General features: G+C 38.1%; 1 pseudogene; it reads left to right on the top strand.

Annotated features, from left to right (window-relative positions):
- Positions 1-7,798: 7,798 nt before the first annotated feature.
- LOC103595435 lies at positions 7,799-10,549 on the top strand (annotated as a pseudogene).
- Positions 10,550-15,385: the final 4,836 nt, after the last annotated feature.

A 15,385-nucleotide genomic window follows, 5' to 3' on the forward strand; every position in this document is an offset into this window, starting at 1 on the left:
GAGGTCCTGTGAAAACAGTGAACAATCAAATGTGGTCTAGCCTTTAAAGAAGTCAGAGGAGGACAGAATCCAATTAAAAATTAAAATTCAGGGTGAAACATGAAACTAGATTTTTAAAAAAATCTGTTCAGGTTTATCAGTCTATAGTATTTCTTTCTCTTTCTCTTTTTCTCTTTCCTTCCTTTCTCTTCTTTCTTTCATCTGGGTACTTGCATATTGTAGGTATAATGTGCAAAACAGGTCGTATTCATTAATACTTTGGGAATGCTTAATTTTTAAGCATGTTTGTTTTTCTGTATGCACCTCTTTTTGAAAATACTTATCAAATTGCATAGCATTTGCTCTAGGATAGTATAAAGTATAATATATAATTCATGCCCTACAGATGCTTACAGTTGTGTAGAAAAAGAAAACATAAACATTTTAAAAGCTAAAACTAGTGTAAGTTGGGTGTCTTAGAGGAATCACAAGGTGGTGTATAATTAATTACGTGCTAAATAAAAGGTGCTATGAATTCAGATGTCAGCTCAGTATTTGGTGAGGTCCTGTGAAAACAGTGAACAATCAAATGTGGTCTAGCCTTTAAAGAAGTCAGAGGAGGACAGAATCCAATTAAAAATTAAAATTCAGGGTGAAACATGAGAGAAGAATTAGAATTTTACCCCAGGTGCAGGGAGGCAGAGATTGGAGTGTCACTGTTTCACGGGGGATTGGCAGAGGTTGGGAGAGGCCAGGGAAGGCTTCGTAGAAGGAATACTACCCAAAGGGGTGTTCAAAGAATGCCCACGAGGAAGTTACCATGTATACAGAGCAGCAAAAAGAAGCATCGCTCCAGAACTTCTTGTTAGCAGGCACCTACCCTGTTACGCTGGTTTGTACCATTTCATCAAAACCATTCTTGTGGAGGTTTCCAGTGACTTCTGTGTCGCCAGGCCCAAGAGTCTTGGTTTCTCAGTCATTTTCCTACTAGACCTGTCTGAAGCAGTTGTCAGAGGTAGGTCCTTCTTCAAATGCTTTCATTGCCAGGCCTCCAAGACACACTTTTCTCTTGGTTCTCATCCCCTCTCATGTATTGCCCCTTCTTACTAGTCTCTCTCATCTTTCTAGTCTATAAATGTCGACATGTTAAATAAAGATACTTAAATTATGGTACATTTGTGGAATAGAATATCATTGTTAAGAATGCAGAGCCGTCAAGATATGTGTAGACCTGTGTGTTTTCCAAGTGAAAAAAATCAGATTAAAAATATGTATAATATAGATGCATTTTTATAAGTATACATTAACATGAATATGTATATTCAGAAGAGAAATAGGAAGGATATATCACAGACTAATAGTAGTTATTTTGATGGCTGAGATTGGAAGCAATCCTTATTCTCTTTCATTTTGCAGTAAGTATCTGTAAATTTTGTAATAAAAAAAAACAAATGAAGGCCTCCGGATCTAGATGCACCATACATGCCTCACTTTGCAAATGGAAGCCCCTGGACAGGAATCGCTTCAGTTTCCTGATCCCTTCCTCAGCCCCACCCCCCACCGCTGACTTTAATAAGCATCGCACCTGTCTGCAGCTGGCGCCTTAGCTCCGGCCACACAGGAAGAGCTGCTCTTCCTTCTGTCCAAATCCTTCTCTGTTTTCCTGTTTCTTGACTCATCTGTCACCACTNTAGTTATTTTGATGGCTGAGATTGGAAGCAATCCTTATTCTCTTTCATTTTGCAGTAAGTATCTGTAAATTTTGTAATAAAAAAAAACAAATGAAGGCCTCCGGATCTAGATGCACCATACATGCCTCACTTTGCAAATGGAAGCCCCTGGACAGGAATCGCTTCAGTTTCCTGATCCCTTCCTCAGCCCCACCCCCCACCGCTGACTTTAATAAGCATCGCACCTGTCTGCAGCTGGCGCCTTAGCTCCGGCCACACAGGAAGAGCTGCTCTTCCTTCTGTCCAAATCCTTCTCTGTTTTCCTGTTTCTTGACTCATCTGTCACCACTGTCCTTGCTACTTTTGTTTTTTATAGGCTCTTACCAGTATTTAAACATGCTCATGTCTCACCCGTCTTCCTATCTTGTGAAGATAGGAGAGGTCGTCCACAAAATAGTGCTGCTCTGGGTCCAGTACTTTATCCCAAATTTGTTACTCTGTGATTACTCTGTAGAACTTAATGATATTTTTCTAATGGATAATTGTATATTCAGTTAATCTTTTCTTTATTCATTCATTCACACAGTAAATATTTACTGAGTAGTTTCTGTATGCTGAATGCTAGGGATACGAATGATATTTTTCTAATGGATAATTGTATATTCAGTTAATCTTTTCTTTATTCATTCATTCATTCACACAGTAAATATTTACTGAGTAGTTTCTGTATGCTGAATGCCAGGGATACAGAGATGAATAATTCGCAGCTTCTGCTCTCAAGGAGCTTATGGGGAAGTGAAGATGTCCCAGATATTTCTTTAAAAAATAACTCATGGCAGTCAGGGTTTTTCTTAAGAGGTACCTTATATAAGTAGATATTTTATCTGTTAATTGAAAAGTTTTTTACTTTAATACCATAAGTCATTAGAGAAATGAAAATTAAAACCATAATGAAATACTATTAGCCACCCTTTAGAATGACTAAAATAAAATGGCAATACCAAATGTTGAAAAGGTTGTAGAGCAACTGGAGCTCTTATTTATTCACTGCAGGTGCAAATGCAAATTACAGCCACTCTGGAAAACACTTTGATGGTTTCTTATGTACCTTACCATATGATTTAATCCTACTCCTGATGTTTATCCAAGAGAAAGCAAATCTCATGCTCATACAGAAACCTGTATGTGAATGTTTATAGTGGCTTTATTCATAATTTCCCCAAACTGGAAACAACCTAGATGTCCTTGGACTGGTAACTAGATAAACTGGGGTATATCCATACAGTGGAACACTACTCAGCAGTGTAAAGAGTGGGCTGCTGGTAGACTCAGCAACACAGGTGAATTGTAGATGTATTATGCTGCATGAAAGAAGCCAGACTCAAGAAGCTACGTGCTGTGTTGTATAGTTCCATTTATATGACAGATGGACAAAGCAAACCTGTAGGGATAGAAAACAGATCAGTGGTTGCCAAGAGCTGGGTGTGGGGTAGGGGTTGACTTTAAAGAGGCATGTGGGAATTTTGGGGGTGATACAACTGTTCTATATCTTGACTGTGGTGACATTTACCCAACTGTATACACTTGTCAAAACCCATAGAACTATACTTTAAAAGGCGTGAATTTTACATTTTGTAATTATTCCTCAGTAATTCTGAGTTAAAATTTTATTTTTGAGGCAACAGAATATTTTTTGGATATGTGCTGAATTCACATGGTTCAAAAATCCAAACAATATGAAGGAATACAGTGAAAAGTCTTATACCTGCCCTTGCCAACCATAATCACTAAGTTTCTTATGTATCTTGCGGTTTCTTTACACAAGTATTACCATTTATGCATGTATTTTTACTTCTAACACAGAACACAGCTTACTGGCATAATTTTCTGCACTGGTTTTTTCTTTTCTTAATATGTTATAGTTCTTTTCATGTCAGTTCATTGAGATATTTGTTTTCTACAGCTGTGTGGCGTTTTGTTGTTGTACGAGTACATATACTTAACCAGTTATCCTTTGACGGACCCCTTATACACAGTGGTGCAGTGAATAACCTTGGACGTACCGTCAGTTTTGCTGTAATGCTTTTGTTGAAAACACAGATTTGTTCCAGTGCCATTGATCTATCAGGGAACAATTGGGGCATAATGTGAATTCTGCATTTGCTTATGTGATTTCATTCCTAAGAAACACTAAGCAAACACAGAAATGGTGGAATGGAGTTGTGTAGGAACACACAAAACACACACAGAACTCTGACTTGCACCAGCAACCTCATCACACCATGTGTTACGAGTCACACCTGTCCACACCTGGTGTTACAACCTTCCCCTCCAACTGCAGATAACCCTCCTTCCATCACTTCGCAATAACTCACAAGCCACAACCCTCTAACACCTACTTCCACAAGCAAACTGCAGGTCTTTTTCAAGGTAAAGTTGGATATATTTTACAGTACTTTTTTAATTTATCATTTGACATGTGTAAACTGTGCTGTTTTTATTGGACGTGTTACAGTTTTTGAGTGTTGTTCCTCTAACTTCATTTTTGCCAGAATTCCTGTGGTTTTTATTTTCCAATTTTGATAGTGCAGTGTGTCGTGTTATTGCAGAATGGACTGTATGTTACGTGTACAGTATATCTGTAGAACAGAATTCTAAGTGGAAAGGTTCAGAGTTTGAGGAGTTAAGTTCTAAAGGACTGCTGCTAAGATATGTTTAAATTATATAACTGGTCTGATTGGTTTTCCTTTTTCATAAAGTATTACGATAGAGTTGAAGGGTATGTGTCAGCATGGTTTGAGAATAATTCTGCACCCTTCAATCCTACATTTGTGGGTGTTTCTGGATGTTTGATGGTCGTTGAGGAGGCTCTTGGCTTGTTCCTGATGGGAATCTCAGGAAGAGTTGGAGAAGTGGATGCCTTGCCAGATGTCTGTATGAAGTTGTGATTTTTCTTCCTCTGACTTTTTCAAAGTCAGCTGAAGCAGAAAGAGGCCTGCAAGCAAAGAGAAGGGATAGTCATCAGACTGGGGGATGTCTGATTGTGAGAGCCCATGGTAAACCAAGACCATTCCCCAATGCCATCTGAAAAGAGTGGCCTTCAGAGGTCTGCATCCCAGAGCTCAGAATCTGAAAACAAGGCCAGGGCATTCCCAGCAAAGTAGTTTGGTCAAAGGAGGAGGAGTGAATGCTTTCCTGAAAGCTGTGAAGATAGGAGAGTCAAAAATTAGAGATTAGGGAGAAAGTTTAGGAAGTTTACCAAGCGTTTGTTTTGATATTCTAAACTTTTACACTAAAATTTTTGGGTCCCTGCCAGCTTATTCACCATTTGTTTAAAGGGTTCTATTTAAAACCAAACAAAATAACTCAGAATTAAGTGGGAAAACATGTTCCTTTTCTGATTTTGGATAGCTATCACAAGTCCACTCAAAGTCCTGGTTTCCTCAATATTAGCTCATTGGAGCCAGGAGAAAGCAAATGCCAGGAAATAAAATCTTGAAAATGGAACGATTATGGACTTTACACTTAACACTGTTTTTCCATTTTTGTTTGACTTTAAAAAATTGTTTTGTGTGTCATAATGTCATAGCATGAATGTTGAAGATAGAAATTATGAAAACAAATAGGTAAAGCATCTTTGAATAAGTTAGTATTTAAAGTTTAACAGAGAAGAAGAAAGTAATTTGTTTTGTTGGGTATGTGAACATGGCAAGTGTGATCTGGAAACCAGTGTTTAAACCTCTCATTTTCTTGTCACCGGTGAATCTGGAGCCCTGCTCATTGTTTTGGGATTGCACAGTTCATTTCTGCACTTTTTCATGAAGTGAGTAAAAAAGAAGGATGTCTCAAACATTGTCAACTCTTTTGAAAATAGATATTCAGCTAAGCTTCTTTTCATTTAATATATTATCCTTTGGGGATTTTTTTTTCTTTTTTTTCTTTATTTTATCAATATACAATGTAGTTGATTTTCGTGTCCCTACTACTGGGGATTTCTTTATTGGCATTTGTCTATTAAAATTCTGTTTTGACATTAGAGTAACTACACATTAACAAGAAGTAGAATATTAAACCCTTCACCTTAATAGGAAATCCAATTTCTTTCTCTGGGCCCTCTTGCCAAAGAAACATATATTTCTCATTCTCTGCATCTGTTATAATTTGCTAAAACTGTCTTAACTCTTTTGGTTGATCTTTATGTTGTCGATTTTATATGTAGAAAATTCAAGAGGAATTAGATACTAGTAGATTTCTAAACACCTTTATTGAAACATAGAACTCTTATAAATGAAGGCTTGTTACCTCTTATTCACTTTGGCTACATAATGCTGATCCAAGATTACTGATCATCTATTTTGTGTGATCAAAAATTGTTACGAAGGGAATACCTTTGGGAGAGACAGCTTGAGGGTACCTCAAAAATTTCATGGAAAGATCCATATTATGTTTCAATTATATTTTCCATGAACTTTTTGAAGTACCCTTGTATGTCTCACAGAGGCACTAACTAGTTATTTTCTTGCTTTTCATTTTTACCCTGAGATTATGCTTACGAAGACAATAAAAAGCGTTGGTACAACTTTTATTTTTAACATGGAAAGTTCCTCCTTTGCCTTTGTCTGGGTTCAACAACCTTCTGCATACTTACCAGACTGATGTGCTTTATTCAAAAGACAATATTTTTCCACTCTTTAAATGAAACTTGGACATATAACTTTACTGTTACAATGACAGAACATTTATTGAGTGATTTCTTTGTGTCCCAAGCACTGTGTCCCCTTTCCTTTACTTGTCCCTCACCTGTTGTGAGGGACAGCCTTACCATGGAGAGGGTGGATGTCGAGAGAGGTTTTGTAACTCTCCCCTGGTCCGCATGATTTGTGAGTGGAGACAAGGTGCCAGCCCATCTCTGGTTCTATAGAGCCAGACACTCAACCACTTAGAATTGCTTACCAGTTTGATTGAAGACATGCTTGTCAGGTCATTTATGTAAAAACAATCTTTAAAAAATTCATTGTTTCTTTATCACTCAGCATGCATTTGTTTATCTCTTCTTACTGCCAAAAATCCTAAAGTTATCTCACATGAAAACTTACTCTCACCTCAGCCTTATTATTAATGAGGGTTGAGTCAAATTTTATTCTATTCATGAGACTGACAGCTCTTTTTAAAATTCCCTTGTGATATATTGTTTAGTTCCACACTACTATGCATGTCATACCAAAGAATTGTTTTAAAGTTAGACTACTAATTTACTTCAAAGGTTCTGTATGGAAATACATTGAATTAAAATAATTATGTCTTAAAGTGGAAAACTTTCAAATATGAAAAAAAAGTTGACGTGTGCATTTTCTCTCTCCTGCTCCCTCTTCTGCATTCTTAAGAAAACCAAATGTTTTCTCTCTCCTGCTCCCTCTTCTGCATTCTTAAAATGATAGGTTGGGCATCCCAAATCTGAAATCCTCCAAAATTCAAAACTTTTTGAGCACTAACATGACAGTCAAAGGAAATGTTCATTGGAGTATTTCAGATCTGGTATGCTCAACCAGTAATGAAAATGCAAATATTCCAAAATCCAAAAATATCCAAGATCCAAAATACTTCAGATCCCAAGCATTTCAGGTAAGGGATATGCAACCTGTTTTTAAAAGGCCTTCTGGAAAACTCTTCCCTTGTAATGAATAATTACTTAATCATTAAAGGGTAAAGTTTTTAAAATGTTTAAATTTAGCCAGAGATTTAATATAACATGGCACATTAGATAAGTTGGCATATCCTTTCTATACACAAAAAATTACTGGCTTTATTTGGTATTTACTGAAGTATGTTTTCACTTAATGTTTGCTTTTTAAAAAAATAACATGTATGATAAGTGTTTTGAAAAAAGGCTTATGTACCATTTTATATCAAATACCTGGATGTTTGTGTTAAATCAGAAAGTTTTTTATTCTTATGATAAAGTTTATCCCATCTTCCTAAAATTAGCCTTTTCATGGTTACCACAGCCCTGCCGTCTATTTTTAATCACATTTTAAGAATCTTCTAGTTTTGTTATATTTCTAAATAACAATGGTTATCCATTACAAAAGAGTTCTTAATTTTTAAAGTGTTTTATTTTCATTCTCTTAAATGACTTTCTCTTTTCTCCTAATAAAGCAAATGAAAAAACACCCTTGCCGCCAGTGTGACAAATCCTTCAGCTCCTCGCACAGCCTGTGCCGCCACAACCGGATCAAGCACAAAGGCATCAGGAAAGTTTATACCTGCTCGTAAGTTGTAACTTCTAATGTGGAAAGCACGGTGAAAGGACTCATTTGGAACTTCCTGAAGGTTTTTCATACTTGACCATCAACTTTTGCCCTGCTGCACAGTTTCTAGATTGTTTCTTAATTATATTCTATTGTTTTGGCTTATAGTTTTTTGATTAGGTTGTCACTTAAAAATATTAATAGGTTTTTTTTTTTTGCATATCCAATATACATTTTTATGTTCCTATCTGTTATCCAGAGGTATATATTTTATTACTGAGAGTTTTGGAACAGCAATTGATTTACCTGTGTGAAGACTGAGAGCCTTCCAGTCTCTCTTCACATACAGTGATTTGGCTGGTTGGTTTACTCAGGGGTTCAGAGGAGGCCTTTTGCCCTTGGCTGCAGCCCACCACCTAAGGTAGAGCAGCTTTTTCTCAGTACATGCTTTTGGGGGGACCAGATATAGGGGACTGATTGGGCCAACATCATCCCACTCTGCAGTGAACAGTCACAAACTGCTACTTTTATATGAAAAGCAGAACTTGTTACTTTAGTGGAAAATCCTTAACACCCACTTAACCAGACATGCCTAAAGTGAGTTGATATAACAAGGCACTTCTTATAAGGGAACTCCAGGACACTGAAGACAGAGAGCTGGTGTATCATGTAAACATGGTCAAAGGAGGGTCCCAAAGGTTGGCTGTCAGATTCTTTGGAGTTACTGTGACTTGGTTAGTCATGGTCAAAGGAGGGTCCCAAAGGTTGGCTGTCAGATAGGGAGTTTTCTGGGTAGGAAAATATAAGGATGTAGACTTTTCCTTCAGTGAAATAGTCGTTATCAGTTCCTCAGAAGCCTTCCGCAGGAAGCAGATTTGGTATGAATAAGACCCTGAGATGCTTTCGCCCCTTTTACTGCAGTGATATTCTTGATGTCTGGCTTATGGCATTCATAATATCACCATGGTCATTAACTTTTTCTAAACCTGTTTTTGGCCTGTTTTCTTAAAACAGTAAATTCAGGGCCGGCCCGGTGGCGCACTGGATAGTGCGCTGCTTGGGAAGCGCGGCGGCACTCCCGCCCGAGGGTTCGGATACCACGTACAGACCGGTTCCCGCTCACTGGCTGAGCGAGGCGCGGGAGCAACGCCGAGGCTTGCGATCCCGTCGCCGGTCCCCGGTCCGGTACGGGGGCAACACTGAGGGTTGCAATCCGTTGCCGGACACGGAAAAAAGACAAAAGACAAAAAAAAACAAAACAAAACAGTAAATTCATATCTTTCAAAGGAAATCTTTATAAATTTTTGGAAAATGAACTTGATGTATCTTAATGAGGAATTTGGGCTAGACTCTGTCTTTGGACAGGAATAGTTAATGTCAGCACAAAGGAGGCAGGGAAAGACTTCCTTTATACTGAAGTGTCTGTTATGTGAATTCTGAGGGAATACAGTCATTGTAAAGAAAACTTCTGAAATTTAATTTTTCCATTTTAAGAATTAAATCAATACTTTAACCAAACCTAGAAAATAAATATTCCACCTGAACTAAATTAGGCTGGTCCTATGAGGTCACAGAAACCAGAACTGTTTACAAAAGCTATTTTAAAAAAATAAACAAATTGGAAACTAGGACTTATGGCAAAATTGCTTATTTCACTTGGAATCGTGTCGATTCAGCTCATTCTGCCATGTCTGGGTGGCCTGTCGGTTGGGGCAGAACTCCCGCAGTGAGCGGGTTCCCAGGGAGGCTGTCCTGTCAGCAGGCCCGTTACCTCCTGGCCTTTTGCTCCACAGGCACTGCCCCGACTCCCGGCGCACCTTCACCAAACGGCTGATGCTGGAGAAGCCACTCAACCACTGAAAAAGCTAAAGATCAATGTTTTTAAGGTTCACAAGTGTGCTGTGTGTGGCTTCACCACTGAAAATCTGCTGCAGTTCCACGAACACATCCCGCAACACAAATCGGATGGTTCTTCCTACCAGTGCCGGGAGTGTGGCCTCTGCTACACATCTCACGTCTCTCTGTCCAGGCACCTCTTCATTGTGCACAAGTTGAAGGAGCCTCAGCCCGTGTCCAAGCAGAACGGGGCTGGGGAGGAGAACCAGCAAGAGAACAAGCCAAGCCCCGAGGACGAGTCCCCCGATGGCACCGTGTCAGACAGAAAGTGCAAAGTCTGCGCAAAAACTTTTGAAACTGAAGCTGCCTTAAATACTCACATGCGGACACATGGCATGGCCTTCATTAAATCCAAAAGAATGAGTTCAGCTGAGAAATAGCCACAGATGTTCCATAAGGAAAATCCCTGTCCACATTGGAAGAAAAAAGACATTTTTGTTACAAAAAGTTTGCAGTATAATAGAGTTAACAGTACTGTCCAGGCTGTTGCAATATATTCTCTTTCAATGTACCTTCTTCACCTCGTCATATATATCCTCGATAAGTATTAAAACAGTATTTGAGTTTAAAAGAGTTTGTATATATTTAAATGAATAACTTTTTATACTCTTTGTTACATGTTTGTATCAGTATTTAGTAGAAAATGTTTTGAGTTTTCTTTTGGATTAGAATTTTTCTTTTTGTACTATTTCTTTAAAACAGAGTTCTTAGTAACAGGGGCAGTTCCTGAATTCAAATAAACCATTTTGTATGTTACAAATTTGAATGGGTTAACTAATTACAGGCTAAAATAATGCCTTTTTTAGTGTTTTTAATTTTTAGAATTCACTACATAAATTGTAGGTGATTGTGGGTCTCCAACACTAGGAACTTTTAAGTGTCTTAGCACTACCCTCACCGTGCCTGCTCTGAGCAAGCAAGTGCACACTTGAGACACAGCGGCACTCCGGTGCAGGCATGGCATGTTTTTCAGGCCATGCCAAATGGTGTTTAAAGCAGCCTTGCAGGGAGATTCTTTCCCAGCAGTGGATAAAAGTGCAGGCCCAAATCCAGCAAGGAATGTGGATTTCCTTAATTCCATCTTGAAGTAGGAAGAAGGGTGTTCTAAAGGGAAAAAAGGGGGCTGGTTGTTTTCTGGGCAAATTTGCAAGGCTGGCTTAAAGAGCACAAAGAGATAAGGTTACGAAAGGGCTGGACTACTATAAAAGTTACAAATATGTAGTTAGACCAATAGACTTATACAGTCAGGTTTTTGTCATGTAATTTATTAACTATTACAGATTTACAACTAGGAATATCAAGTATTTCTCCGGCTCTTGACAGGAAAAAAAAAAAAATCACAACTGACTTAATCCTTTGCTGTCCAGAGAGTTGGCGTTTCCTGTTCTGGGTGCTACTGCCAAATGTTCTGGTACTTAGATTTGGGATGCACAACTTCAACCACCGACTTACCAGTGCAGCAGCCTGTGTATTGCAATTGGCCATCAGATGAAGCACTGAGCCACTTGGGTTTAGTTCAGTTATTTCAATAAGCTTATTTAATGTCAGTAGTTCTGCTCTACTAAAGCTCAGCAGAGGTACTCTTCTGTCCCTTCCGTTTATAGTTCTCTGGGAGAGTTATTTAGTTTTTGTTCTGTGTTTTCTTTTGCATTTTATATCTTGTATTTATCCCTGAACATATTTTGTACTTTTTTTTTTTTAAAGAAAAATTCTTTTGTGTATATATAGATACTTGCATGATATACTGTAGTCAACGTTCGGTTCCTCAAAAGGTCTTGCTGCTGTCAGGTGTTACACACTACATCCGTCAAAACTGTATTAAACACATTTCATATGTAAATAAAGGTGGGACATTTGGCCCTTGTGCTTCTGTGAGAGAGTTATTGATGGTGGGTCGCTGATATCTTTGTGAAGTTTAGGAAGCGATAAATTTCAGGGACAGGCTACAGAATTCTTCCCACTCAGAAAAATGGCATATTTGTTCTCATTAGTAAGCTATTTTGTCACTTTCTTGTTGACTCCAGCAGTACAGGAGTACAATCAGAGGGTGTGATTAAGTATTCCTCAACTTGAAATTCAATTGCTGTTACTTGTTACAGTTATATTTGTATTGCTCTAAGTTGTAATCATAGCACTTTTATGTGTTTCTGCATTTGAACCTTGCAATAAACCTGTGTGGTAGCCTGCACAGGTCTGAATAGCTTAGTTTTATGGTTGAGGAAGCTGAGCTCAAATTAAGTTCTTTGCCTAAGCCCTCATAGCTGGTAAGTGGCTTTGCGTATCAGAACCCAAATATTTTGCTCTAAATCTAGTGCTCGCTCTTTGTGGTTATGTACATATTGACAAATATTCACTTATTCAACAAATAAAAAGTATGTGCAAAACATGATACAGAATTTTTGTTTTTGGCACTATAGCTTTTGTAAGATAACCTGAAAGTATCTACTCTCAAATACTCAGAAATGCTTAATATGAAATTAAAATCTGTTAAATGACTAGTTAAGTGTACAAGAAAGTTTTTTAAATTCTCAGAAGCCCAAAATGAAAAAAACAAATCCAGAGTAGAGAAACACTGCACAATATTGTAGCCCGGGGGGGAAAACTGGATAGCTCAAGTGAAGAGAGAACTGGTGAACTGGAAAATAGATCTTGAGGAAATTACCTGGAATATAGCACAGAGATGAGATAGAATATATGAAAGAGATGTCAGAAGTCAAGAAGGACAAAATGAGAAGATTCAACTTAAATTTAATAGGAGTTCCAGAAAGAAGGAATAGAATTGAGAAAGGTCAGTGTGGAAAATACTTAACCATTAATGAAAGATATGAATACTTGTGTTAACATAGTGGATGCTGAGCAAAAATCCGTGTTGGGACTTAAATCCTCTCATTCCTCATTAGTTTGTAGATGCTGGGCATGGGCATTTGAAACAGGATGCAGTCAGAACAAAGGCACAATACTGTGGGGGATGCTTAGTGAATTTTTAGGAAGCCCATTTGCTCAGTTTAGGGGAGAAGTAGGAGCTGAGGCTGAAAGAGTAAGCTTAGGCCAAGTTATAAAAAGCCTTGAATGACAGGTTAAGGGGTTTTGTACTTTGATAGAGGTGAGTTATTTGGATAGGGGACTGACATGACCAGATTATTTGGTAGCAGTGTTTGGGACAGGTGGTGGGGGATTATAGCAATCAAGATAGGTCAAGTTAGGCTATGGTTACAACCTGAAATCTAAATGGCTTATAACAAGACGTTTCTTGCTCACATTTAATGGCCACGTTGGGTTGGCTGGAGGCATGGCTGCATCATATCTCCTGTTCTCATTACCTCACTATCCCAAAAGTTGCCAGTTTCTGTGGTAGACAGAAGTGCAATTAAATGCTCCGGCCAGAAGTGATAGACGTCACTTCTCAACAACTGGTCCAAATCTGTCACACAGTCCCACCCAGTCACAAGGAGGCCAGGAAGTGCAGTCCTTTCATGTGCCTAAAAGGCTGAAAATATTTGAACAGCATAAATGACTGTCACAGGAATAAAATTTAAATCGATTTAGCTATGGTACTAACACCGTATGAAGACATGACCTAGGGTGGTGAGAATATGCTCAGAAAAAGACTTCAGTTTAAGTAGCATTTCAGAAGTAGCATCAAGAGGGTTTCACACTATGAGATACAGAGAAAGAAGTCTGATCTGAAAGTTCAAGCTTAGGTGACTCTATTTTCTGTCACATAGAATACCTGAAACTGGGTAATCTATAAAGAAATGGAATTTATTTCCTATAGTTTTGATGGCTGAGAAGTCCTAGGTCAAGGGGCACATCTGGTGAGGGCGTTCTTCCTGGTGGTGACTCTTCACAGAGTCCTGAGGTGGCACAGAGCATCACATGATGACACGGGCAAAAATGCACCGATGTGCTCACTTGCTGTCCTTATAAAGCCACCAGTGCCACTCCTGTTATAACCCATTTATCCATTAACCCATGAGTGGACTAATCCATCCGTGAGGGCACAGCCCTCATGATCCAGTTATGTCCCAAAGGCCCTACCTCTCGACACTGCATGTTGGGGATCAAGCTTCACATGAGCTTTGGAAGGGGTGTAAATACTCAGGTCATAGCAGTGATTTCTTAATTTTTCTTAAATATTTTAGATTACTTAAATAGAAGTATGGAAGTAAAAATGAGCTGGCTATGGGGAAGTTAATGTGCTTGAATTTTAGACATGTATATGAGGGTACCTCAAAAAGTTCATGAAAAGATTCATATTATCTTTCAATTTTATTTTTCCACAAACTTTTTGAAGTACCCTAGTACAAAACATATTTTTGTTTCTATGTGGTTGGGTGATTTTATTTTGTTTATCAATAATTGGGTAACAGCAATGCATAAGGAAGGATGCCAGTAAAATGATACTTAGGAAATGAGAAAAAAGGAAAACATTGGCTGAGACTACATGGCATAGATCAGTTCTCCTCCCAAACACATTTTCTGCAAATTCCTAACTCCTACCACAGTAAGTAGTTCAAAGGAGAACTGTTCCACTCAAAGCTCTGGTGGGTGTGCCTCACCAGTGTCAGTGGGCGAGTGAGTTTCCATCTCAGGATCTTTTACCAACAGTGAAATTTCCTCTTGAAAACTTTGGCCAGCCAAGATTAATATTAAATATTATTCATATTAATATATTCATATTATGAGCAACATTTTCTTTTAATGCCTGTTCAGTAGGGGGGGAAATGTGCTTGAAGAATTTTATAAGGTAACATATGACATAGAGGAATCCTCCACCTATCCCAAAGGACAGTCTGAAAATAGTGAGGGGTGTGTCAAATGTGAAATGCTATTTATGCCATTTAGCTTACACACACACACACACAAACACACAAACACACACTCTTTGCAAATATCAAATGCTGTAAGGATTCCAGATTGTAGCTCTCAATCTTAGCATATATCTTCTAAATAAGGAAACCAAACTTAGTTACCTTAAAAACTTGGCTCCTACTCAGCAATAATTCATTGTTTGCTTAAATGGATCCCTTTTCCTTCTTGTTTTCATTGAAGGTTTTTGTTTTCTTCAATTATTAATCTCACATCCTTACTGAATTAATTGTAAGCCTTTGTAATATGACGACGTGAACTTATTTCATTATATGGTAACCACAAAGCAAAAATTTATAGTAGATTTTTGTCTATAGACAAAATATGAAAGAGTTCAAAGCATACTACTACAGAAAACCATGAAACCACAAAGAAAGCGAGAGGAAAAAACAAAGCATGTTCCAAATAACAAGAAAGCAAATTACAAAATGGCAGTAGTAAGTCCTCACCTATCAGTAACTACTTTAAATATAAATAGATTAAATTCTCCAATAAAAAGACATAGAGTGACTGAATAAATTTTTAAAAAAGGAAAAAAAACAAAAAACAAGACCCAACTATATACTGCCTACAAGAGGCTCACCTCAGGGCTGGCCCATGGCTCACTTGGGAGAGTGTGGTGCTGATAACACCAACACCACGGGTTTGGATCCCTATATAGGGATGCCCAGTTAGCTCACTTGGGAGAGCGTGGTGCTGACAACACCAAGTCAAGGGTTAAGA

Source organism: Galeopterus variegatus, unplaced genomic scaffold (assembly GCF_000696425.1).
Source record: "Galeopterus variegatus unplaced genomic scaffold, G_variegatus-3.0.2 Scaffold1770, whole genome shotgun sequence".
In the NCBI taxonomy this organism is placed as follows: domain Eukaryota; kingdom Metazoa; phylum Chordata; class Mammalia; order Dermoptera; family Cynocephalidae; genus Galeopterus; species Galeopterus variegatus.